This window comes from Tamandua tetradactyla, chromosome X (genome assembly GCF_023851605.1).
Source record: "Tamandua tetradactyla isolate mTamTet1 chromosome X, mTamTet1.pri, whole genome shotgun sequence".
In the NCBI taxonomy this organism is placed as follows: domain Eukaryota; kingdom Metazoa; phylum Chordata; class Mammalia; order Pilosa; family Myrmecophagidae; genus Tamandua; species Tamandua tetradactyla.
In genome coordinates, this window is record NC_135353.1 from 21119327 (window position 1) to 21146438 (window position 27112).

Sequence of the window (27112 nt, forward strand, 5' to 3'; positions counted from 1 at the left end):
TCCAAGACACCAAAAATAACATGAGACCAAAAGAAATATCAATGTGATGATTCAGAACTCATACTCATTTGTTAAATCCTATTTTCTCTGTCTATACTCCTCTTTTTTTTCTTTTTTTGGAGAGAATAACACATACAGAAAAAGCAATAAATTTCAAAGTACATTGCAACAATTAGTTGTAGAACAGATTTCAGAGTTTCGTATGGGTTACAACTCCACAATTTTAGGTATAACACATATTATTAAAGGTCAGAAAATGTCTAACTATTATAATTTTATGCTTAGAAAGTTTTTCAAATAAAATTATTCTAATTACCAATTTTTACCATTTAAAAAATTACAGGTACTTTTTAGTGAATTGCTTATGATTGTAGGAAAAATCCTGTTAAATAAAAGATATAGTGAAATATTGAAAATCCTTTTCTGACTTAATTCAAATGAAAAGTCAGATTACATTTAAGCCATTACACTTCAGATCCGTATTCTCCCCCATGTTTATATCCTTCTAAATAAGCAGAAAATTCAGATCACACAGTCAGCTAGCTCTCCATTTGCATTCTTGATTGGCATGATGAGGGGCGCATCACAGTTTGTGAATATCATGTATTATGAGACAAGAAAGAGGAGTCTACCCAAACCTGCAAGATGTAGTAGGCAATCAGGCAGAATAAAGGAGATGAATTGCAAGTCCTTTGAGAACAGAATCATTATGCTCTTAACAAGCATCATTCCTGGTTATATCTATTTTAGTGGTGTTGGTATGATATTCATTGTTGCTCTATGAGCTGTTGTGATAGCTTTAGATTTATCAAGATGATAAATATTTCAGAGTGACATCTGAATAATCACGAGGATTTGTTATGGTGTTCTCTACTCAATAGTGTCCATCTCCTGTGCATGGACAAAGGAGGGGTGTGTGTTTTTGAGCTGAGCAAAGGGTAGAAAGAAAAATTAACATAATTAAATTCAAAGAGAGTCAATGAAATTGTAGAATGGCAGAGCTAAGGAGAACCTTAAATATCAGCTAGTCTATTCTTTCTGAAAATATTCTACCCAAGTGCTCCTACAGTAAAGAAAAGGTATTTGGTATCCGTATCAGCCTGGAAGTATGGACCTCAGAGGCTAGTAGTTTATTTGAAATATTTTTTTTGAAATATCCTGTTTTATCTTAAAATTCATTTAACCTTTAAGTTTCTAATTCTTCATCTATAAATGGAGATTATAATAGTGGTTACTCCACTGCCTGGATCTGAAGACTAAATGAGACTAAATGTGCCTGCCACATACTGTGTTTAGTTAATAGTAAATATTTTCGGTTATAATAAAGAAAAACTGATTATGTTGGCCACTTGTGAAGAATGAGCAGGGCCAGCAATGTCGGGGTAGAAATTGATTAACTGACAAAAGAGGGTAGTGATGGATCCAAGATCTGGGAATTTACTCATTCCAGGCTCATACAAGGTGACAGCAATAAATTACATTGAATTTCAATTACTAGGACACATGTACCCCTAGCAAAGGACTGGGAGTGACTTGAAACCATAGGATGAGCATGGAGCACTTTGTGGATCAGCAATTTCATCAGTTATTGAAGGAGAGGTCCTGGTTATAAAAATAAACATACATATGGAGTAGAATAGAGATTTTTGCATGAATTTTCAAGGTAAAATAGGAACCTTCAAAGAAATGTCTTGTCCCCTTTGGTCTTCCCTCTCAAAACTTCCTACCCCCTGCCCTGGAGATTGAGTTTATTTTGCTCAACTCTTAGAGATACTTCAGTTGGAATTTAGAAATGCACTGACAACCATTCACAAAACGCTTCTTTGTCACTCTTCTTTCTTACAGGTTCATTCAGAGGAAGCCCCTCCACTGTAAGCTTCCTGAAGCATGAACCTGATCTTTCTTACTTAAACTTGTATTCTTGGCATTGGACCAGTGTATGGAACATAGTTAAATATTTGGATAATGGATGGCTATATGGTTGAAGAAAAGGGAAGAATAATGGAATGATGCACTTCGTTCTTTCTTCCTCAAACTTAGGGTCTCAGAAACAGCACTAAATTTAAATTTATTCACACAATAGTAAAGTAAATAAGGATGCTCTAATCTGGTTCTGAAACCTCAGCCAACCTGGGTAGCTGGAGCTAGGAAAAAATGGATGGGTATCATTGGGATGGGTATCCATGTCCAACTCTTACTCCACCCCATCCTTACAGCGTAGTCTTCAAAGCAGAAAAGCCAAATTCTTATGATATCAGGTCACTACACTGTTCCTAATGTTAGAATCATTACATGGAAAAAATAGAGGGCACTGTCTTTCCCTGGATCATAGATAATGCTTTCTTAAGAGAGCAGGTAGCCCAGTCATCATCAGAATTTGTCTAGCCACTAAGGAAGCATGTTTAAATTGCCAAACAAGAAGCACAGAGTTGTGAGTGTGTGCAAATGTTAACATGAATGTGTACACATGAATACATGTATTACTGAGATTTTCTTTAGGGCCATTTAAAGTCTTCCTTATATTTTGCAAGTATGTGACCTTATATAAGTAGCTTAACTTTCTCTGAGCCTCAGTTTCCCTATCAGTAAAAATGGTATAATACTATCTACCTTGCATATTGCATTGACTTCCAAGATGTGTTCTGAAACTGTAAATCAACATTAGATAATGTACGTGAAGCAATATATAAACTGTTGTGAGCTATACAAGTGTTAGAGGAAGCATTCTTCACTGCTAGGTAATGCAAGTTAAGAAACAGACTACATATGTATGCATGTATATATGTACACATATATAAATACATACATACTAAGTAGTAGCAGAATTAACAGCAATAAGGTATACAGGCAGACCATTTTTTCTCAGTTTGTGGTGGTTATTTGCTTTTAGTTAACAGAGCCAACCAAAATGTATTTATTGAAATTGAAGAGCATTACTGTCTAGGAAGAAAATGTCATTCCTACCTACTTATTCATTTAGCTTGGACTGTAGTCTCAAGCATCTAAAATTCCATGAAGGTGGAAAAGCTGATTTCTTTGGACTTGTATCTGTACCACCCCCACTGGGGGCCAGAAGACAGTGACAAGTCTGCCACTCTATAGGGGGCAAAAGCCCAAGCCTGGGTTTGCCCCTACAGATTGACATCCAGCAGCTTGTTAATTACATATTTCAATTTATGGGATGAATCCCATTGTCTTTCGGGATGACAATCTCCCTTTCAGTGCAGAGATGTCTTATTTTGTTCTGAACTCCTTAGCAACCCAGCAACTGTGCTCTGACACTTACTAGTATCAATGCTTTTTTTAAAAAAAGAAGAGGCTGTACAACCATAGATCTTGTTACACTTGAGGATATATTCCTCTAAGCTTTCTAAACTTGTATTCTGAAATAATTTCAAACTTACAGAAGAGTTGCAAAAATAATTCAAAGCCCATTCAGAAAACTCCAGCATACTTCCCAGATCCACCAACTTTTGACATTTTCCCACATTTTCCGTATCATTCTGTCCATCTGCCTGCCTACCTATTATCTACATATTTTCTACACATTTGAGAGCACTTTGTATACATCATGCTCTTTAAACACTTAATACTGACTAATAGCAAGGATGTTCACTTATGAACCCATATTAAGTACAGTTATTAAGTTCAAGAAATTTAACATTGATATAAGGCTTATCATATATATTCCATTTTTTTCATATGTCCAAAAATTTTCTTTTGGGGCATTTTCTCCTCCATTATTATATCCAGTCCAGGATCATGTATTGCATTTAATTGCTACTGACTCCTTAGTTTCTCTATTTTTCAATTGTGGAAACATACATACAACATAAAATTTCCCATCTCAACCACTCCTAAGCATATACTTCAATGGGATTAATCATATTCATAATGTTGTGCTACCCTGACCATCATCCATTATCAGAACCTTCCCATGACCCTAAACAGAAACCCTACACCAATTATGCATTAATTCCCCATTTCCCCTTCCTCCTGCTCTTGTAATCTGTATTCTACTTTCCATCTCTATGAATTTGCAGGTTCTAGTTACTTTATATAATTGGAATCATACAATATATGACTGTTTGTTCTCCTAAGTATTTAAATTGAGTAATTGTAAAAGAGTAACATATACAAAAAGCATCTGAAACCAGTATATATTTTTAAAACCTCCTCTCAACAGAATAAAATTGTCTTCCATCATTGGAAAAGAAGTCAAAAGGAAATTTTGCAAATGCACTGAGTGTTGACTCCTATGGGTGACCTTTGACAAGAAGACTGCATTAGCCCAGGTGGAATTCTGTAGAAGGACCTGTTTTCATGCTCAATAAGCTCTTTTCTACATAGAAAAATATGAGCAATGACAGTCACTAACTGCAATCCGGGGAGAAACTAAGAAAGGTGGAGATGAGGGAAGATGGAGGTTCACTCCTTCTCTTCAGTCAAGAAATGTAAAACTATGTCTTATAGTCAAAACCATTTTATTGCAGTGTGGCATTTGCAAATATTTTCCCACAACTGGTATGCATACAGGCATACAGATACATTTTCTCATTCCAGAAAAGGAAGTACCTCAGGCACAAGAATAGATTTCAAATAAAAGATACATACCTGAAAGGAGAATGTCCATCTTGGAAAGAACTAGGTAGAGATGAGGCCAAAGTTGAAGAGTAAGAATGGTGGGCATGTGAAGGAGCAGCTATAATATCAAAGTAACATGTAAAAGTTGGAGACTTCCGAGGAAAATGGGAGGGTAGGGAGCTCCAGGATTAAGTTCTTCCACCAAAACAGCTATTAAACAAGCAAGAACAATCAAAAACAACTGTTCTAATGACTCTGGAGGACAGAAGAGCACTGTATATCATCCTGGGAAGAGCAGCAGGGAGAGGCTGAAAAACTATGGGAAAGAAAAGTGAGTTGCTCTCTCAGTATGGTAGCTGCTGGTGCCCATCTCCCACTCTCACAGCAGACCATCTTGGGGCCAACATCCTGGTTAGCTCACTGGAGACAGAAAAGCATGTAAAAATCCTGTCCCTAAGAACAGGGGTGGAAATGGTGGATCTCTGGTCATGATTATGATTAGCAAATTTTGATCACTGGGTCTTGGCTCTTAACTGGTATTTTAAATTGACCCCGACAAAAATGGCTGTAGCCATTGCTTCAACACAGCCCCTGACAGGAGCAGAGGTGGGTGGTGGAGATTTAAAGACACATGCTGCCTCAGGGCTCAGGAGCATGGTTAACTGAACAGCTGCATTTGCAGGGCAGCCTGGTAAAGCAAGGATTTGAGGAGCCATCAAAAATGCTATTGGTGCACATTCTGAACCCCACCCCAAGGAATTCTGAAGTTGGTTTGTGCCCCTTTTGTAGGTCCCTGACACTGTTTTGGCTGTGATTTGAGAAAATACCCCCTGGGATGGCCCTCCTCCCATAATTTGCCCTCCAGGCTAAAGCAGCTAGAGACAATGAAGTGAGTATAAAAACTAGAGGCAAAAGAAAACAAACAGAACAGGTAAAGATTCCAGGAGAAGGAATAGAGGAAAGGAATCTTACTACTGGAGGTGAAACAATTGCACAAAAGGTGCAATCTTATTGTACTGCATGTCTAGGGAAATAAGATTAAGAGCTGAAAAATCTGATCAGTTAAACATGGGCTACTCTAAAGGTGTAGAATAAGGTGGACTAATTGTCAAAGAAAAGCCTGAACACAGACCCAATCAATGATAAAATCCTAGACAAGGGAGCAAAACTGATCTTCAGAATAAACTCATCAAGATAATCAGATGCCTAGACATTAGCAAAAATTTACAAGCCATGTTAAGAAACAAAGATACGGAACCAGTCGAGGGAACAAATTAAAACATCACAGGAAATATCATAAGAGACAAAAAAGGACACTATATATTAATTAAGGGGTCAATCTACCAAGAAGATATAACAATCATAAATGTTTATGCTCCAATCAAGGTGCTCCAAAGTACATGAGACAGACATTGGCAAAGCTGAAGGGAACTATAGATGTTTCGACAATAATTGTAGGAGACTTCAAAACACCACTCTCCTCTATAGATAGAACAACCAGACAAAAGATCAACAAGGAAATAGAGAAGTTAAATAACCTGATAAATGAATTAGACCTGACAGACATATATAGGCCACTGTACCCCCAAACACAAGGATATACATTCTTCTCTAGTACCCATGGAACATTCTCCAGGATAGATCATATGCTGTGGCACAAAACAGGTCTTTATAAATTTAAAAACTTTGAAATTCTTCAAAGCACTTTCTCTGATCCCAATGGGATAAAGCTGGATCTCAATAACCACCAAAGAACAAGAACATTCACAAATATATGGAGACTAAATAACACACTCTTAAACAACCAATGGGTCAAAGAAGAAATTGCTAGAGAAATCAGTAGCTATCTGGAGAGGAATGAAAATGAGAATACAACTTATCAGAACTAATGGGATGCAGCAAAGGCTGTGCTGAGAGAGAAATGTATTGCCCTAAATGCCTATATTAAAAAAACAAGAAGGAGCAAAAATCAAGGACTTAACAGCACACCTGGAGGAACTTGAGAAAGAACAGCAAACTAACCCCAAAGAAAATAGAAGAAGAGAAATAACAAAGATTAAAGCAGAGATAAATGAATGGGAGAACAAAAGAACAATAAAAATAATCAATAAAACCAAAAGTTAGTTCTTTGAGAAAATCAATCAAATTGATGGGCCACTAGCAAGACTGACAAAGAAAAAAAGCAAGAGGATGCAAATGAACAAAATCAGAAATGAAAAGGGGTGCATTACCATAGACCTGTGAAAATGAAAGAAATCATAAGAGGATACTAGGAATGCCAACAAACTAGACAACTTAGATGAAGTGGACAAATTTCTGGAGACACACAAACAAGCTACAATGACTCAGGAAGAAATAGGATATCTCAAAAACCAATCACGAGTAAAGAAATTCAATCAGTCATCAAAAATCTTCCTACAAACAAAAGCCCCAGACCAGGTGGCTGCAGAGGGGAATTTTTTCAAACATTCCAAAAAGAACTAAAACCACTCCTGCTCAAACTTTTATGAAAATTTGAGGAAAAAATCTCCACCTAACTCATTTTATGAAGCTAATATCATTTTAATACCAAAACCAGGTAAAGATACTATAAGAAAGGAACACTGCAGGCCAATTTCCATAATGAACACGGATGCAAAAATTCTCAATAAAATATTAGCAAATTGAATGCAACAACATAGTAAAAGAATTATACACCAGGGCCAAGTGGGATTTATACCAGGAATACGAGAACGGTTCAACACAAGAAAATTAATTAATGTAATAGAGCACATTAACAAATCGAAAGGGAAAAATCACATGATCATCTCAATTGATGCTGAAAAAGCATTCGGCAAAATTCACATCCTTTTCTGATAAAAACACTCCAAAAGATAGGAATCAAAGGTACCTACCTCAATATGATAAAGGGAATAGATGAAAAACTAATAGCTAGCATGATACTCAATGAAGAGAGACTGAAAGCTTTCCCCCTAAGATCAGGAACAAGACAAGGATGCCCACTGTCACCACTATTATTCAACATTTTGCTAGAAATTCTAGCTAGAGCAATCAGGCAGGATAAAGAAATAAAAGGCATCCAGGTGGGGCCAATATGGTGGTTTAGCAATGTGTGCATTTTAGTTCGTCCTCTAGAACAACTACTAAATAACCAGAAACAGTACAGAATAGCTCCAGGGGCCAAGTCAGTGACCGGACACACAGTGTACCCCAGCCTGGAACAGCTGGACTGGCTGTGAGCCTCCCCAGAACCATGAGTTCCCCAAGCTGCGGCAGCCGGCACCCCTCCCCCACAGGCTGCTTCCCAGAGGGGAAAGGAAAAAGAGTTTACCAGCAGCAGAGGCTGAGCCCAACCAAACACCAATTGTGGAATTAATTAACAAATTCTGACTACTAAAAATAGGCCTCCAGCTCAGGTGAACCTGGTCAAATAGGAGGTCGCTCATTTTTGCCACAGTGCCAATGGGGCAGGGCTGATAGAAAAAGAAAAAAAGAAAAGAAACAGAGGTTTTTGTGGCTGTGTTTCCACAAAGGGTTGACTGCCTTTGGATACAGTGGCAGGACTTCTCAGGCTGCAACTGCCCCAGGCTTAGGCAGAAGCAAGCTCGTTTGAGGGCTTGTCTGGAGACTGTGCCTTCCCCAGGGGAGAGGTGAAGCCCAACTCAGGTGGAATCCCTCCCTTAAGGAATTCAGACACCAGGGCTTGGTAATTTGAAGCCATTAAAACCAGCCTACAACCTCTCCTCTGTCTCCACCACGCCCCCAGCAGGGAGAGTCTGCCAAAGTTAAAGGTATCACAGCATCTTATGCTGGTGGGACCTGCAGGCACACAAGCACCACATACTGGGCAGGAAAGGAAAAACAGAGTCCAGACTTTACAGGAAAGTCTTTCAACCTGCTGAGTTTCACTCCCACGGAAAACCAATGCAGGTGACTCTTTCCTCCCGATAGGAGGCCAGTTTGGTCTGGGAAAATCTGGCTGGGTCTATAATACCTATGTAGACACTCCTAAGGGTGTGGGGGCGGGGAGGCACCATACAAAAAGGGCAAGAAACCAGAAAACAAGAACTGAAAAATTCTCCTCTGTTAAACAAAACCTAAGCTAGAGGTCCAGAAAAAGCTGAACTGAATGTCAAAGAACAGATAGACAACAAATTCATCCAGCAAGAAAACCCTACATAAAAGAAGTGAAAGGAATCTCCAGAATAAACTAATTAAGGTAATTAAATGCCTAGATGTCAGCAAAAAATAACAAATCACATTAGGAAAATTGAAGATATGGCCCAGTCAAAGGAACAAACCAACAATTCAAATGAGATACAAGAGCTGAAACAATTAATTCAGAATATACAAACAGACATGGAAAACCTCATCAAAAACCAAATCAATGAATTGAGGGAGGATATGAAGAAGGCAAGGAATGAACAAAAAGAAGAAATCGAAAGTCTGAAAAAACAAATCACAGAACTTATGGGAATGAAAGTCACAGTAGAAGAGATGAAAAAAACAATGAAAACCTACAATGGTAGATTTCGAGAGGCAGAAGATAGGATTAGTGAACTGGAGGACAGAACATCTGAAATCTGACAAGACAAAGAAAATGTAGGAAGAAAAATGGAAAAATATGAGCAGGGACTCAGGGAATTGAATGAAAATATGAAGTGCATGAATACACATGTTGTGGGTGTCCCAGAAGGAGAAGAGAAGGGAAAAGGAGGAGAAAAACTAATGGAGGAAATTATCACTGAAAATTTCCCAACTCTTATGAAAGACTTAAAATTACAGATCCAAGAAGTGCAGCATACCCCAAAGAGAATAGATTCAAATAGACGTATTCCAAGACACTTACTAATCAGAATGTCAGAAGTCAAAGAGAAAGAGAGAATCTTGAAAGCAGCAAGAGAAAGGCAATCCGTCACATACAAGGGAAGCCCAATAAGACTATGTGTAGATTTCTCAGCAGAAACCATGGAGGCGAGAAGACAGTGGGATGATATATATAAATTACTAAAAGAGAAAAACTGCCAACGAAGAATTCTATATCCAGCAAAATTGGCCTTCAAAAATGAGGAAGAAATGAAAACATTTGCAGACAAAAAATCACTGAGAGAATTTGTGACCAAAAGACCAGCTCTGTAAGAAATACTAAAGGGAGCACTAGAGACAGATATGAAAAGACAGAAGAGAGAGGTGTGGAGAAGAGTGTAGAAAGGAAGACTATGAGTAAAGGTAAAAAGAAGGAAAATTAGAAATGACATATAAAACCCAAAAGGCAAAATGGTAAAAAAAAAAAAGTACTACCCATACAGTAATAACACTAAATGTTAATGGATTAAACTCCCCAATCACAAGACATAGACTGGCAGAATGGATTAAAAAACAGGACCCATCTATATGCTGTCTACAGGAAACACATCTTAGGCACAAAGATAAACATAGGTTGAAAGTGAAAGGTTGGGAAAAGATATTTCATGCAAAGAACAATAAGAAAAGAGCAGGAGTACCTATACTAATATCCAACAAATTAGACTTCAAATGTAAAACAGTTAAAAGAGACAAAAAAGGATACTATGTATTAATAAAAGGAACAATTCAGCATGAAGACATAACAATCATAAATATTTATGCACTGAACCAGAATGCTCCAAAATACATGTGGCAAACACTGAAAAGGGAAATAGACACATCTACCATAATAGTTGGAGACTTCAATTCCCCACTCTCATCAATGGACAGAACATCTATACAGAGGATCAATAAAGAAAGAGAGAATTTGAATAATACAATAAATAAGCTAGACTTAACAGACATTTATAGAACATTACATCCCACAACAGCAGGATACACCTTTTTCTCAAGTGTTCATGGATCATTCTCAAAGATAGACCATATGCTGGGTCACAAAGCAAGTCTCAATAAATTTAAAAAGATTGAAATCATACAAAACACTTTCTCAGATCATAAAGGAATGGAGTTGGAAATCAATGATAGGCAGAGCGCCAGAAAATTCACAAATATGTGGAGGCTCAACAACACACTCTTAAACAACCAGTGGGTCAAGGAAGAAATTACAAGAGAAATCAGTAAATATCTCGAGGCAAATCAAAATGAAAACACAACATATCAAAACCTATGGGACGCAGCAAAGGCAGTGCTAAGAAGGAAATTTATTGCCCTAAGTGCCTATATCAAAAAAGAAGAAAGGGCAAAAATTCAGGAATTAACTGTCCACTTGGAAGAACTGGAGAAAGAACAGCAAACTAACCCCAAAGCAAGGAAAAGGAAAGAAATAACAAAGATTAGAGCAGATATAAATGAAATTGAGGACATGAAAATAATTGAGAAAATCCATAAAACCGGAAACTGGTTCTTTAAGAAATACAAGGCATCCAAATTAGAAAGGAAGAAGTAAAATTCTCATTATTTGCAGATGATATGATACTATACTTGGAAGATGCTGAGAAATCTACAGCAAAGTTACTTTAGCTCATAAACAAATTCAACAAGGTGGCGGGATATAAAATTAATGTGCAAAAATCAGTAACATTTCTATACACAAGCAATGACCTAGCTGAGGAGTCAGTTAAGGAAAAAATTGCATTCAAAATAGCAACTAAAAGAATCAAGTACTTAGAAATGAACTTAACTAGGGATGTAAAGGACTTGTACACAGAAAACTACATAATATTGTTGAAAGAAATCAAAGGAGATCTAAATAGGTGGAAAGGCTTTTCCTGCTCATGGATAGGAAGGCTAAATATAACTAAAATGTCAATTATCCCCAAATTGATCTACAGATTCAACACAATGCCAATCAAAATTCCAATAACCTGCCTTGAAGACTTGGAAAAGCTAACTATCAAATTCATCTGGAAGGGAAAAAGACTCCAAATAGCTAAAAGCACCATAAAAAAGAAGAACAAAATGGGAGGATTAACACTCCCTGATTTTAAAACGTATTATAAAGCCACAGTGGTCAAAACAGCATGGTACTGGCACAAAGGCAGAAACATTGACCAAAGGAATAGAATCTAGAGTGCAGAAATAGACCCCCAATCTATGGTCAACTGATTTTTGACAATGCCCCCAAATCCTCTGAAACTGGGACAGAATAGTCTTTTCAATAATTGAGTACGGAAGAACTGGCTATCAATAGCCAAAAGAATGAAATAGGACCCCTATCTTATACCCTACACAAAAATTAACTCAAAGTGGATCCAACACCTAAATATAAGAACTAGCACCCTAAAGCTTCTAGAAGAAAATGTAGGAAAACATCTTCAAGACCTACTAATAGGCGGTGGCTTCCTAAACTTTACACCCAAAGCATAAGCAACAACAACAAAAAAACCAGATAAATGGGAACTCCTCAAAATCAAATGTTTTTGCACCTCAAAAGACTTTGTCAAAAAGGTGAAGAGGCAGCCAACTCAATGGGAGAAAATATTTGGAAATCACATATCAGGAAAAAAGTTTGATTTCCTGTTTACGCAAAGAAATCATACAACTCAACAACAAAAGAACAAACAAACCAATTATAAAATGGGCTAAAGATATGCACAGGCATTTTTCTGAAGAGCAATTACAGATGGCTCAAAAGCACATGAAGAGATGATCATTTTCATTGGCTACAAGGGAAATACTGATCAAGGCTACAATAAGATACCACCTCACACCTATAAGAATGGCTCCTATTAAACAAACAGGGAACTATAAATGTTGGAGAGGATGTGGAGAAACTGGGACACTTATACACTGCTGGTGGGAATGTATAGTGGAGCAGCCACTATGGAAGATTATTTGATAGTTCCTTAGGAAACTAAATGTTGAGTTGCCTTATGACCCTGCAATAGCACTACTTGGTATATACCCAGAAGAGCAGAAAGCAATGACACACTGATATTTGCACACCGATGTTCATAGCAGCATTAATCACGATCACCAAAAGATGGAAACAACCCAAATGCCCATCAACAGATGAGTGGATCAATAAAATGTGGTATATACATATGATGGGATATTATGCAGCAGTAAGACAAAATTATGACCTAAAGCACATGACAAGATGGATGAGCCTTGAGGACATAAACCTGAGTGAAATTAGCCCGACAAAAAAGGATAGATACTATATGATTCCACTTTCATTACCAGCATAAAGGTATAATCAGAGGCTTATAATAGAGAATATAGGGGACTTAAAGATACATGGAAGTTAGAGATGGGTGAACCATTAGCTAATGAGGTTGGACTCCAATGTAAGGGAATAGATAGGAGTAAAGGTGGTTCTCTAGCGGTACTCTAAGTAATATTACTGTATTGAGGATGAGCAAGATTGAAAGGGGTTCTATAGACCTACGTATCTCACTGATTAACCTTAGAAATATGAATTAGTTCTCGCAAGAACTACTTCAAAGATATGATTCTTATACAAAGAGTTTAAGTTCAGGGTACAGGATGAACACTGCTATTGGACACTATGAGCTATGTTCAAAAGGAAATCATCAGCACTACCACAGCAACAGCAGAGGTAAATAATGGGGGGAGGGAGAAGAGTTAAGATGAAGTTTAAATTTCTTTTTTGAAGAGGGTGTGTTTATTGGTTTTCTTTCTCTTGAGGACAATGAAATTATCTGAAGTTGAGAATGTTGATGGACTGTGGACTTTGGGCCCTATACGTGATGCCCGATGAATGCAGGTGGCTGAAGGATGCACTGACTGAGAAGTAGATTGGTGAACAATGTACACTTACAAACAAAGGTTGTGCTGCTTCAAAAAATAACAAATTTATGAGGCGTGCAATGATGTGAATGAACATGTGGGACATCTGGCAAGACAAAGTAAGTCAGAAACAAAAGAACCAGGATGATATGATCACCTTTAGTAAATGCTTATAAGAAAACAGGGGCCTAGATTGTAAGCTTTTAGTGCAAACACATTAAGTCTGGAGTGGCGATTATTATTTCTGGATTTTGAGAAGCTGTTTTATATATATATATATATATATATAACCTGATATTTAGAGATATGAATGAAGCCAAACCGGTTGGGGTTAAAGTAATTCAGAATATAGGGGTAAGGAAGACAGTGTCTATATTTTGGAACCAAACATACACTTTGAGACCAATGGAAGAAAAGTTTATTTGGTCTGGAACTGAAATTTTCTATAGGGCATAATCTAACTCAACCTATCTGTATAGTTCATTTGAACAACTGAAACACAGGGAGCCCAGAATAAAAAGAAAGACCTTTAATCTTCTATAGAATATTGTAATGCCTGGATACATCCTAGAGTATATTAAGCAGATAATAAAAGAATATTGGCAAAGTCCCCTGAGGGATAGGAGAAAGAATATGGAACTACTAAACCTTACCATCAGGGAATCCCCTGACACTGTGTCAAACTTTAGGGACACCTGAATCAATAGGCCAAGACCCCAATCATGAGGCTTACTCTTGTGAAGGTTATGTAGGTAGCAGAGAAACTTAGACTACCTATAGGCATGCCTAAGAGTTACTTCTGGAGGATCTCTTTTGTTGCTCAGTTGTGGTTTCAGTTTCTCTAAGCCCAACCGTGCAAGCGAAATCATTGTGTTCCCTCCTATGTGGGACATGACATCCAGGGGTGAAAGTCTCCCTGGAGACGTGGGGGATGACTCCTAGATTGAATCCAGCCCTGGCACTGTGGGATCAATAATTCCATCCTGACCAAAAGAGGGGGAAAGTGTGACTAGTAAAGTACTCTCTCAGTGGCTGAGAGAGTTCAAATAGAGTCGAGAGGCTACTCTGGAGGTTGTTCTTATGCAAACTTCAGTTAGACTTTCCTACTTATCATAACCTGCCAACCCCCAACCAGGACCATTCCAGCCAATCCTAAAGAACACCTAGGACAATTTATAAGATTCCACAAAGGTTCCCTGCACTAGAGTAACTTTCCAGAAACCTACAATGTCCATATGGGTCCCTGGTCCAAGTAAGTCCTGAAACCTAGCCCAGCTTCTCCAGAACATCAGATAGTTCCATCTCCCCACCCCATATTAGTGACAGACTTTTCCAACATGAACAATTTAGAATTGCCATAGCCCAAACACCCCTAAAGAGAGGACTGGAAAGATCAAGGATGATGGTGGAGTTACACAGAGATGATGGGATTTAACAAATGAATATGAATACTGAATCATTAAATTGATATGTCTTTTAGTCTCCAGTATCTTAGAGCAGTTAGAAATAAAATCCTAAAATTGTGGAATTGTAATCCATGTCAAACTCTGAACTATGTTCTACAACTAATTGTGGTGTTGTGCTTTGAAATTTATAGCTTTTTGGTATATATGTTATTTTTCACAAAAAAATAAGGGAAAAAAGTCAATTGTGATGATAAAAAAAAATTTAAATGTTCTAGTCTCCTATATTCTGGAGCAGCTAGAAGGAAAACTTTGAGAGGACTGTATGGTAGCCCATGACAAACTCTGAGATCTGTCCTGTAACTACTTGTTGAAGAGTGCTTTGAAAACTATTGCTTTTTTATTTCTTCACTTTGTATATATTTTATACTATACAATAAAATAAAAATTAAAAAGAAACTTCACAGGAAAAAACAACAAAAAATTAAAGAAAAGAAAAACACTTCACAGGAGACATAGAATTTGGGACAACTAATTAAAGTTGTTCAGACAAATCTAAATCAATTCAAGGAGATTAAAAATACACTGGAGGCAAATAAGATCAGATTTGAACAGGCAGAACAAAGGATCTGCCAACTAGAAGACAGGGCAATCAAAATATTACAGACATAAGTTCAGATAAAGTAAAGAGTGTAAAAATTAAGCAGTCTCAGGTATTTGAAAGACAGCATGACGTGCACAAACATATGCATCATGGGTGTCTCAGAAGGAGAAAAGAGGGGAAAAGGATCAAAAAGAGTATTTGAGGAAATACTGGCTGAAAATTTCCCAACTCTTAAGAAAGATGAAAATAAACATGTACAAGAAGTGCAACATTCTTCAAACAGAATAAATCCTAACAGACCTAATCTGAGACACATAGTAATCAGAACCCCAAATGCCAACAATAAACAGAAAATTCTGAAAGCAACAAGAGAAAAATGATTCATCACATGCAAAAGATCTGCAATAAGACTAAGTGCCTATTTCTCATCAGAAACCATGAAGGTGAAAAAGCAGTGGCATGATATATTTAAGATATGGAAAGAAAAACTGCCATTCCAAAATTCTTTCTCTAGTAAAATTGTCCTTCAAAAACAAGGGAACTTTAAAATAAAAAGAAACTGAGAGAGTTTATCAACAAGAGACATGCTTTAAAGGAAATATTTAAATTAGTTCTGCAGGCTAAAAAGAAAAGTTAGGAGAGAGTAGCTCGGAATAATTTAAAGAAATGATTATCAGCATGGGTAACCAAAAGGGTAAAAAAAAAACAGACAAAATAAAAGATATGATATATACAAATCAAATGATAAAACGGCTTAAGTAAGTATTGCTTTTACTGTAATAACATTGAATGTTAATTGATTAAATTCCCCCAAAACTTGTATTTGCAGAATGCAATAAAAATAGTATGATCCAACTATATACTATTTACACAAGACTCGCTTTCAACTCAAAGACACAAATAGGTTGAAAGGAAAGGTTGGAAAAAGACGTTCCATTCAAATAGTAACGAAAAAAGAGCTGTGATAGCTATACTAGTATTGGACAACACAGACTTTACATGCAAAACTGTTATAGAGACAAAGAAGGATACTTATATTCTAATAAAAGAGGCAATCCAGCAAGAATAAATAAATGAAAATTAAGAATTTAAAAATAGAGAATTAACAAAACCAAAACTTGGTTCTTTGAGAAAAACAATAAAATTGAGAAACTGAGCTATATTGACAAAGAAAAAAAGAGAAAACATGAAAATGAATATAATCAGACATGAGATGTGCAACATTAATACTGACCCCACAGAAATAAAATGAAACATAAGAGAATAGTATGAACAACTGTATGCCAATAAATTAGACAACTTAGATGAAATGGAGAAATTCCAAGAAACGCATGAAAACCCTGCACTGACTCTAAAAGAAATAGAGGACATGAACAGACCAATTACAATACAAATAAGGAGATTGAGTCAGTCATCAAAAACCACAAAGAAAGATGTGGTTTCACAGATGAATTCTATCAATCATTACAAGAGGAATTAATACCAATCCTGCTCAAGATCTTCCAAAATATTGAAGAGGAGGGAAACTACCTAACTCATTCTAAGAAGCCAACATCACCCTCATACCAAAGCCAGGTAAAGACACTACAAGAAAAGAAAATTACAAACCAAATTCTCTTATGAATATAGATGCAGAAATCCTCAACAAAATACTTGCAAATCAAAAACAACATATTAAAAGAATTATACACCATGATCCAATGGGATTTCTCTCTGGTATGCAAGGTTGGTTCAACATGAAAAAATCAATTAATGTAATATACCACATTAACAGAATAACGGAAGAAAATCACATGATCACCTCAATCGATGCAGGAAGAGCATTTGACAAAATACACCCTATCTTGATAAAAACATTTAGAGCAATAAGAATAGAAGGAAACTTCCTCAACATGACAAAAAAGCATAGTGAAAAATCCAAAGCTAACATCCTACATAATGGTGAAAAACTGAAAGTTTTCCCTCTGAGATCAGGAGTAAAACAAGGGTGCCAACTGCCATTGCTGTTATTTAAATTTGTGGTGGACATTCTAGCCAGAGCAGTTAGGCAAGAAAAAGGGAAAAAATGCATCCAAATTAGAAAGGAAGATGTAAAACTGTCACTATTTGCACATGACATGATCCTGCATATAGAAAGTTCCAAAATCTCTGCAACAAAGCTACGAGCTAATAAAGAAGTTCAACAAAATGATTGGATACAAGATCAGCCCACAGAAATCATTAGTGTTTCTATACACTAGTAATGAGCAATCTGAGAGGAAATCCAGAAAAAAATGTTCTTATTTACTATAGCAAATAAAGAAATAAAATATCTAGGAATAAATTTGACAAAGGATGTAAAGGACTTGTTCACAGTAAACTACAAACCAATGCTAAAAGAAATCAAAGAACATGTGAATAAATGGAAAGACATTTCATGTACATAGATTGGAAGATAAATATTGTTAGTATGTCAATTCTGCTCAAATTGATTTATAGATTCAATGCCATCCCAATCAAAATTCCAACGGCCTACTTTGTAGTAATGGAAAAACCAATGATCAAAATTATTTGGAAGGTTAAGGGCCTGGAATAGCCAAAAATCTCTTCAAAAAGAAGGATGAAGTTGTAGAACTCAGGCTCCCAGACTTTACAAAGCTATAGTCAGCAAAACAGTATAGTATTGACATAAGGATAGATATATTGACCAATGTAATCTAATTGAGAGTTCAGAAATATACCCTCACATCTAAGGCCAGTTGATTTTTGTCAAGGCTGCCAAGTCCACTCAATGGAGTATGAACAATATCTTCAACAATGGTTTGGGGAGAACTGGATATCAATATGCAAAAGAATGAAGGATAAAAAAAACACCATTTAAGAAAATTAACTCAAAATGGATCAACAAATTAAACATAAGAAACAGTACTATAAAACTCCCAGAAGAAAATTTAGGGACGCATCTTCAAGATCTTGTGGTAGGCAGTGGTTTCTTAAGCTTTACACCCCAAGCACAAGCAATGAAAGAAAAAATATCTAAGTGGGACCTCCACAATATTAAAAACTTTTGTGCATCAAAGGAATTTGACAAGAAAGTGAAAAGAAAACCTATTTAATGGGAGAAAATATTTGGAAATCACATATCTGATAAGGGTTCAATATCCAGAATATATAAAGAAATCCTACAATTCAACAATAAAAAGATAAACAGCCCAATTAAAAATGGGCACAATACATGAATAGACATTTTCCAAAAAGGAAATACAAATGGATAAAAAACACTTGAAAATATGCTCAACACCACTAGCTGTTAGTGAAATGCAAATCAAAACCAAATGAGATATCATTTCACAACTACTAGAATGGCCACTATTCTTGTCAAGGAGGATAAACCTTTAAGGCATTATAAATGACCTTATTTCTGCTTATCTGAGCTAGGAATGGTGCTGACGGTGAAGTCTCACAACACTTTTGCTACACATAGATGTACCAAACTTAAAAAAGGTGGGGAACGTAAAGGATAGGCTATGCCTACTTAAAATTAGGCTTAAGAATCACCCCCAGAGACCCTCTTTTGTTGCTCAGATGTGGCCTCTCTCTCTCTCAGCCAACACGGCAAGCAAACTCACAGCCCTCCCTCTCTACATGGGACATGACTCCCAGGAATGTAAACCTCCCTGGCCACATGGGATAGAAACCCTAGAATGAGCTGGGACTCAGCATCAAGGGATTGATAAAACCTTCTCAACCGAAAGGGGGAAGAGAGAAATGAGACAAAGTAAAGTGTCAGTGGTTGAGAGATTTCAAACAGAGTTGAGAGGTTATCCTGGAGGTTATTCTTATGCATTATATAGATACCCCTTTTTAGTTAAAGCATAATGGAGTGTCTGGAAGGGAGTGCCTGAAACTGTAGAGCTGTGTTCCCGTAGCCATGTTTCTTGAAGATGATTGTATAATGATATAGTGTCGCAGTGTGACTGTGTGATTGTGAAAACTTTGTGTCTAATACTCCTTTTATCTATGGTATGGACAGATGAGTAAAACATATGGATTAAAAACAAATAAATAATAGGGGGAACAAACCACTGAAAGAAAAGAAGAGTTGGGGAAGGGGACCCCATGATTCTCTTTCCTACCAAGGACTGTGAGGGCCTCCACGTTGCAGATAGTTTCACACTGCTGTTCATAATGGCATTATTCACAATTGCCAAAAGTTGGAAGGAGCCCAAGTGTCTGTCAACTGATGAATGGAAAGACAAAATGTGTTGCATACATAAAATGGAGTATTATTCAGCTGTAAAATGGAATGAAGTCCTGATGCATGCAACGTGGATGAACCTTGAGAACATTATGTTGCATGAAATAAGCCAGACATTAAAGGACAAATATTGTATGATCTCACTGTTATGAACTAATTATAATAAGCAAACTCAATGAGTTTGAATTTAGAATATGGTTTACTAGTAGATATATTGGGGTCAGAGAATGGGGATTTGATACTTAACTTGTACAGCATTTCTATTTACACTGATGGTAAAGGTGTGGAAATGGATGGTGGTGATGGTAACACATTATTGTGAGTGTAATCAACAGCACTGAACAATAGAGGTGAATGTGGTTAAAAGGGGAAACTTTAGGATGTATGTATTACTAGAACAAAAAAGTAGAAGATAAAACATAGGGCTATTCAACACAGTGAACAGTCTACCCTATTACTGTAGATGATGGATTCTACTTAATAGTACAAGTATAAGAAGGGTCTTTCATGAATTATATCACATACACTATACTAATACAAGGTATTAATTATACAGCTGTATATGGAAAAACATGTACTAAAGTAAATTATGGATCATGGATAATAGTATGATTTTAATAATCTTTCAAAGGTAACAACTTTTAAGAAAATATAGAATTATAAAATATACGCTATCATAAATTACAACAAATGTTCCATACCAATTCAAGGTACTGGGGATTGGGTGATGTATGGGAATTCTGTACTTTAGGCATGATTGTTTTGTAAACCCACAACTTCTCTAATAAAAAAAATACTTAAAAGTTGGAATCAGGTTTTCAAACTGGTTTTTTGAATGGATAGGGAGCCAGCAAATATGATGAAATTCATGACTAGTATAGTCTTGAAGCATCATTTGTCCCTGGTATAAAGCAAAGGAGTTGTAGACTGGGTATTACTAATTTCCCCTGGACAACATTTCAGCAAAGTTAAGGTGGTGGTTTGAAGCTGTATATACCCCAGAAAAACATGTACTCAAATCTAATCTACTCCTATGTACATACATATGTGAAGAGACCTTTTGATGAGGCTACTTCATTTAAGGTGAGACCCACCTCATTCAGGGTGGGTCTTAATCCTCTTACTTGAGTTTTTTATTAAGGGAAGCAAGACAAAGAGAAAGCCATTGAAGCAAAAAGCTAAATCAACAAAACTCAAAAAGGGAAGGAGGCCAAGAGATCCTGCTATGTGGCAAAGGAGTCAAGGATCGCTAGCAGCTGGTCTTCAGGAAGAAAGCATCACCTCCTTAATGTTGTGATTTGGACATTTTCCCAGCTTCAAAACTGTAAACTAATAAACTTACATCATTCACCATTTAAAGTCAACCATTTCATAATATTTGCTTAGAGCAGCCTAGAAAACTAAAAGTCATTGATCTTTAAAAAAGTCATTGATCTTTTATTGATTTTATTCTATATCCACTAAACCATTCTTTAAAGTGAATAGCATTGCCCCAGTACATACCTGAATACTGTCATGGACCATTTCTCTATCCTCTTGCACATATAGAATACTCCTGTATCGTGGCATGCATGCAATCCTGAAACAAAGAGAAAATGCAGTTACTGTACTTGTTATCTATCACTACATAACAACTTACCACCAGTTTAATGGCTTAAAACTGCATCTGCATTTTAGTCTCAAATTTGCCCTGGGTCAGCAATTCATGCATGGCTTAGCTGAGTTCTCCATTTAGGGTCTTCCAAGGCTGAAATCAAGGTGTCAGCTGGGACTGCAATTTCACTGGAGGCCAGCCTGGGGTTCTCTCCATGCTCATTGGTTGTTCGCAAGATTCAGTTCCTTGCAGGAAGGCTGAGGCCCTCTGTTCCCAGAAGCTGCCAAATGTTTCCAGCCATGTGGCCCTCTTCACAATATAGTAGTTTGCTTCTCCAAAGCCAGGAGGAAAGCAACTCTCTGGTTTCAGAACTCTTCCTTTGGGCAAGGGTTCTTTTAAAGACCTTGCCTGATTAGTTCAGGTTTACCCACAATAATCTGTCTCTGACTAATTCAAAGTCAAGTGATTTGGGACTTTACTTACAGCTGCAAGATCCTCTTGCCTTTGCCATATAATATAAATCAAGAGAGTAAAATTCCTTCATATTCATAGGTCCTGTCCACATTTATGGTGAAGAGATTATATAGGGAATATATGCCAGAGGATAGGAGTCTTGGGGACCATCTTTAAAATTTTTCCTCTACTTTCTTCTCTTTGCTCATATTTATGAATGAAACATAAAAACATTTCTTTATAAAGTCCATAATGAGAACTGAGATTGTTTCAACATTTCTGCGGTTTGGCCTAACCGCTAAACTATCGGGGACCCTCTACTCCTTACCTTCTCACTGCTTGCTAGACGACACTGCCACACGCAGAAAAGGGGCTCGAGCCGGGGGTCTGGGTCCAAGGGGCGCGCGCAGGAGACCTCGCTGCGGGTCTAAAGGACTGAAGGCCAAGTCAATTAAGGCATGAAGCGAGGTAGCTTTATTGTCGGTAGACGCTTATGCCAGGGCCGCCAGTAGCTAAAGACCACGAGGCTCAGCGAGCCCTGGATTATATACAGTTTGAGGGGAGGCGGAGTTAGGGCGTGGACTCCAGGGGAGGGTAGCCAATCACACAGGCACCATAGAGATGTTGTTCCTGAGTGTGCTTGTAGCAGTGAATGCTGGGCAGGTGGAGGAATAAGGAGAAGACCAATAGGGTTAAAGAGACAAGGCTGCATCATCACTAGTCGCCAGTGAGGCTTGTAATTCAGGGGTTTAGAAAAACCGGAGGTGCCAAAATGGCGAGGGAGGGAGAGAAAAAGACTAAGCTACCAGGCCAAGAATAAAATTATGCCACAATTTCTTTATGAACTTTTATCTTAACAACATTTTAAAACCATCCCTGGGACTGTTTTGACCCAACATAGCTCACTCTCTCTCTCGGCTTTCAAGTAGGCATAAGTGGAAGCATGTGGTTGGCAAGAAGGTTCAAAGACTCACTATCTAGGGCTCAAGAATCTTTAAGGAAAGAACCTAACTTAAGGGGTTGTTTTTAATAGTTGGGCAGGAGGCAAGAGTGACAGTGAGACAGCTAGCTCTAATCTCTTCTAGGGAGATTTAGGCCATCCAATATGCATTTTGCATATTACATACTGATTCCCCTTTAGTTTCTATCTCATTACATATCGACTGTTATTTCCTTTACTTCCTCCCACCCATACACTCATGCATGCACTCACACTCACACATGTAGTCAGTGGAGATTGTGGAGCAGTAGCCTGTGGTTAAGAAACTCACATCTAGTTTCAGCATGGACCTAAATATGGGTTCCAACACTTACTAGCTAAGTGGTCATAGGTAAGATGTTTTAACTGTCTGAATCTCCGCTTCCGTAACTGTAAAATGGAAATAAACAAGCTAATCTCCCTGAGATGATATGAGGAATAAATGAGATACCACAGAAAGTTTCTAATATGTTGTTTGTCACATAGCTCATGGAAGTTGATTCTATTTATTAGTAGTACTACTATTTCCAATCATGTTGTTATATGAAAATACCTTTCAGGTAAATCTAAGAGTTCATAACCTGAGGAGAGGAACTGTCCATGCTGGGAGTAGCTTTGGGGAGGCAGATGATGGAAAAATCGACTTGATATAACACGAAGACCTTTTGTCTTCTTTACTGCTTAAATAATGTATGGCCAGCATCCTGACTCCCTGCTGCAGAAAATCATCTCCATTTAATGATAGAGCACTTGGGTACTTATGGTGTTAGTATCACTGATTGAAGGGTTTCTTCTTATCACTATAAATGTCAAGATCCTGATGATTTTTTAAACCCCACAAACATCTTTAACCTGCCTTATGCCAAGAGGGAAGGAAGCATATAGGATGAAAGAAACAGAGTAAAAAGAAAAACGAAGAAAGACTTGAGATTTTTTCTCCAGTTAGTCATAATTCCAACAATTTTCCTTGCCTTAATTGCAGTTTTGTTTGATCTCTTTATTTCCCCTCATGAAACACACAATGAAATGCTACAAGTCACAAGTCCTCATGATGAGTTCTTCGTAGCTGCTTATTAGTTAAGTTGAAGTCGTGAGTATTTTTGTTTAATTTTATGTGGCAGATTATTGCAGAGTCTTTTAAGATATTATGGAGAAATCAACTAACCATCATAGTCAGATGACTGCAGAAATAGTGGGAGAAATGGCACCTGCATTTTCCTTTGCCTATTCTCATGGTCATTTTCCTTCATGAACACTTATACCAAAACAACTCCCTGAAAGCACCGCAATAGACAAAGCAATTTTAAAATATGTTGGGAAATATTCTTCTAACACTGCTTTTTGTATTAAGATGGGACACGAAGGACTAGAAAAAGATAGACCTTTTCTTTCTGTAGAAGTGAGTGTCCCTGGGGAATGAAAAGAATTCCAGCTCCTTTACAAGTAAAGAATTTCTTCATTTAATTTAATAAGCAGGTAATATTCAGCCTGTCTTCTTACATGGATACCCTGTGTTGTAGGATTTTATCATGAAAACCACCATTCCTTGGGGGCTCTCAAGCCCTTTCTAACTTTGAAGGAAATTCCATGACTTTCATTATAAATGAGTAGATGAATTCTCACAAGAGGGGAAGTTCTCTCAATGAATTTTCTGAGTTCACAAGTTTTAAGGAGAAAGGAGTTAAGTGGGTAGGCAGCCCTCAATCACACCAAAAGGGCTGCTGAGAAATTTACAGCACTTTTCTACTTGGAGATCTCTTTTCCCCGCTCCTTACTTCCCCTCCCACTAGATGAAAATAAGTTCACTGTTGTCCTCAAAGCCAAGGAGATTTCTGATTAGATGATCTTACAAATCTTTTCTCATCACTTCAAGTGAAAAATTGTCTTTATTTTTAACTTCAAGAAGACACCACAATATAACACCCAGCAAGAGTGGATCCTTTATTATACAGTGTTGTGCTTTGAGCCTTTTAAAAATCAGGGTGGTCTCCTTGAAAAGCAGCCAGAAATCTTCCAGGCAATCTACAGCATAGCCTGTACTTTTCCAGCCAAGTGGGATAGGACAAGGTAGGGTAGAAGGAAATTGTCCAAAGAGATCTAGAACATCGCATTATCTAGTCCAGCTCCATTTGAAGGGAAGTGACATGATTAAGTTCATGCAGCAAATTAGTGGAAGAGTGATAACAACTAAAAGTTAACAGCAAACAATTATTGAGTATTAACCACACATTAAGTACTGTTTCCAAGGTAACCAAGGAAATTTGAATATGGAGTGTGTATTAAATAATCATATGGAATTATGGTTAATTTGGTTGGGTGTGATAATGCTATTGTAGTTATGTAAGAAAATGCCCATATTTCTTAGAAGCACATACTGAAGTATGTAGGGGTTAAATGACTGGTTGGGATTTGCTTTAAAATATCTCAGCAACAATAATATAAAGGAGGCCAAATGAAGCAAGTAGCAAAATTTTGATAATTGTCCAATTTGAGGAAGGGTCATAAGGACATTCATTATACTATTCTCTCCACTTTTGTATGTGTTTGAAATTTTTCATAATATGGATGTACTTAGGAATGGAATGCTCAGACCTATTATAATATCCCATTTGAGCCTCTCCTGACCTGGACACTGGATCTCTATTAATATGGCCTACATACCTATTAGGTTTTTATAGCAGTTGCATTACAGTATTAATATAACCAAAGCAGGATTTCCCATTAATACTAATAGGTTCAGTCTTCACCCAACCTGTGCTTTTGAAATTCTCTTAACTTTATATTTATATTGATTAAATATAATCTTGCCGATTTCAATCAATTGTTCCAATCCGTCAAAAGTTCTATGATGTTACATCATACAGCGTAAAAAGCCATGCTTTTCAGATTTACCACAAATGTAACTTTACTATGCACATTTTTCATCATGTTTTTCCAATTATTTGGTAAATATTTAACTAGAATATGGTCAAGCACAAAAGCTGGTGGCTCTTCACTAAATATCCTTCTCTGATAATGAACATTCTTTAGAGAAAGGTAAATTAAACTTATAGGTAATGGATTTATAAATATGTCTTCACTTATATAATCAAATTTAAGCATCACATCTACTCTGTGAGTTGCCCTATTTTATAGATGAGTAAACCAAGATTCAAAGAAGTTAAGTATAAACAGCTTTACTTGAAGTGATTGGACAACACGTTTTTAAAAAAGAGGCAAAGGAGAAATGCAAAGAGGATAGAGGGGACATTAGGTATGAGTGAAATTATCTGTGATACCATTAACCAAGATGAAAAAATAGAAGGAAAAATGTGGAGATTCAAACTCATTAGGTGGAGAAGAGATAGATCAGTTCTTTGTGCTAGACAGTAGGGGGCACACAACATTCACAAATTAATTTCCGTATCTGTAAAATGGGGATAACATCCAGCGTTTTGTGCAAAAACTAGAGTAAAGCATGTGGCAGCAATGCCTGGCCTGTGGCAGACACTCAATAAGCTTTTATTTCTCCTCTTTCCACCCATCAGCCCCAATTCTTTGACATTACCAGTGCACCAGAATTACACCCCCTTTTTCTAAAGCTGTTAACCACCATGCTATACTATTGTTAACCACCACTTGAAGGTTCCCTATTATTAGGTTTGTTAACCTGAGGACAGGGAGGGAGGGGGGTGTAAAATAGTCCTCAGAGCTGGAGCTTCCTACTACAGACCTTTTTCCTCTTCTTCTTCTTCCCGTTTTTTCTCCCATGACTACTTTTATCTCTTTCCTTTTGTCCTATTTCCTGGTAGTTTATAGTGTTTGAAGACCACTCAGCATATTTTCCAGGTGTCCTTTAATAATAACTTCTTTTTATTTAATGTTTACACTGATTAAAGTCTTTTTCTGTTCATTTTCTCATTTGATTCTTGTAATAACTCAGTGAAATAGACAGGCCAGTCTATTTCATCCCCCATTGACCAGGTAAGGAAACTGAGATAAAATAGAGCTTCATAATTTACCCAAAGTCACATAGCAAGTAATGGCAGACCTGAACTACGACTATGGTGGTTTAACTAAATCCTCTTATACTTGAAATATGACAAAAAGTCATCAACCAGTTATAGAAGCAGGATGTATGTAACCTACTCTCAAATGTTTAAGATAGATGGATAGATAGATGGATAGAAATTGATAAAAAAAAATGTGGCAAACATTTAAAAATTGGTAAATCTGGTTATTTGGGTAGAAGGTTGTGGTAGTTAGATTCAGTTGTCAACTTGGCCAGGTGAACGTGCCACTTCTGTTGCAGTGGACATGAGCCAATGGTACGTGAACCTCATCTGTTGCTGATTACATCTGCAGTCGGCTAGGAGGCTTGCTTGCTGCAATGAATGAAGTTTGACTTAATTGGCTGGTGCTTAAATGAGAGAGCTCAATGTAGCACAGCCCAAGCAGCTCAGCACACCTCATCTTGGCACTTGCAGCTCATTCAGGCCTTTGGAGATACAGAAAGGAATCACGCCAGGGAAAGCTATTGGAACCCACAGGCCTGGAGAGA

General features: G+C 37.1%; 1 long non-coding RNA gene across 1 annotated transcript in view; it reads right to left on the reverse strand.

Moving 5' to 3' along the window:
- Positions 1–21126, reverse strand: part of LOC143670233 (uncharacterized) — a 284806-nt gene extending 263680 nt beyond the window's left edge. Inside the window, exon 1 of the long non-coding RNA XR_013169301.1 lies at positions 21050–21126. This is a non-coding gene — a long non-coding RNA (uncharacterized LOC143670233). The remainder of the gene's footprint in view (positions 1–21049) is intronic.
- Positions 21127–27112: the final 5986 nt, after the last annotated feature.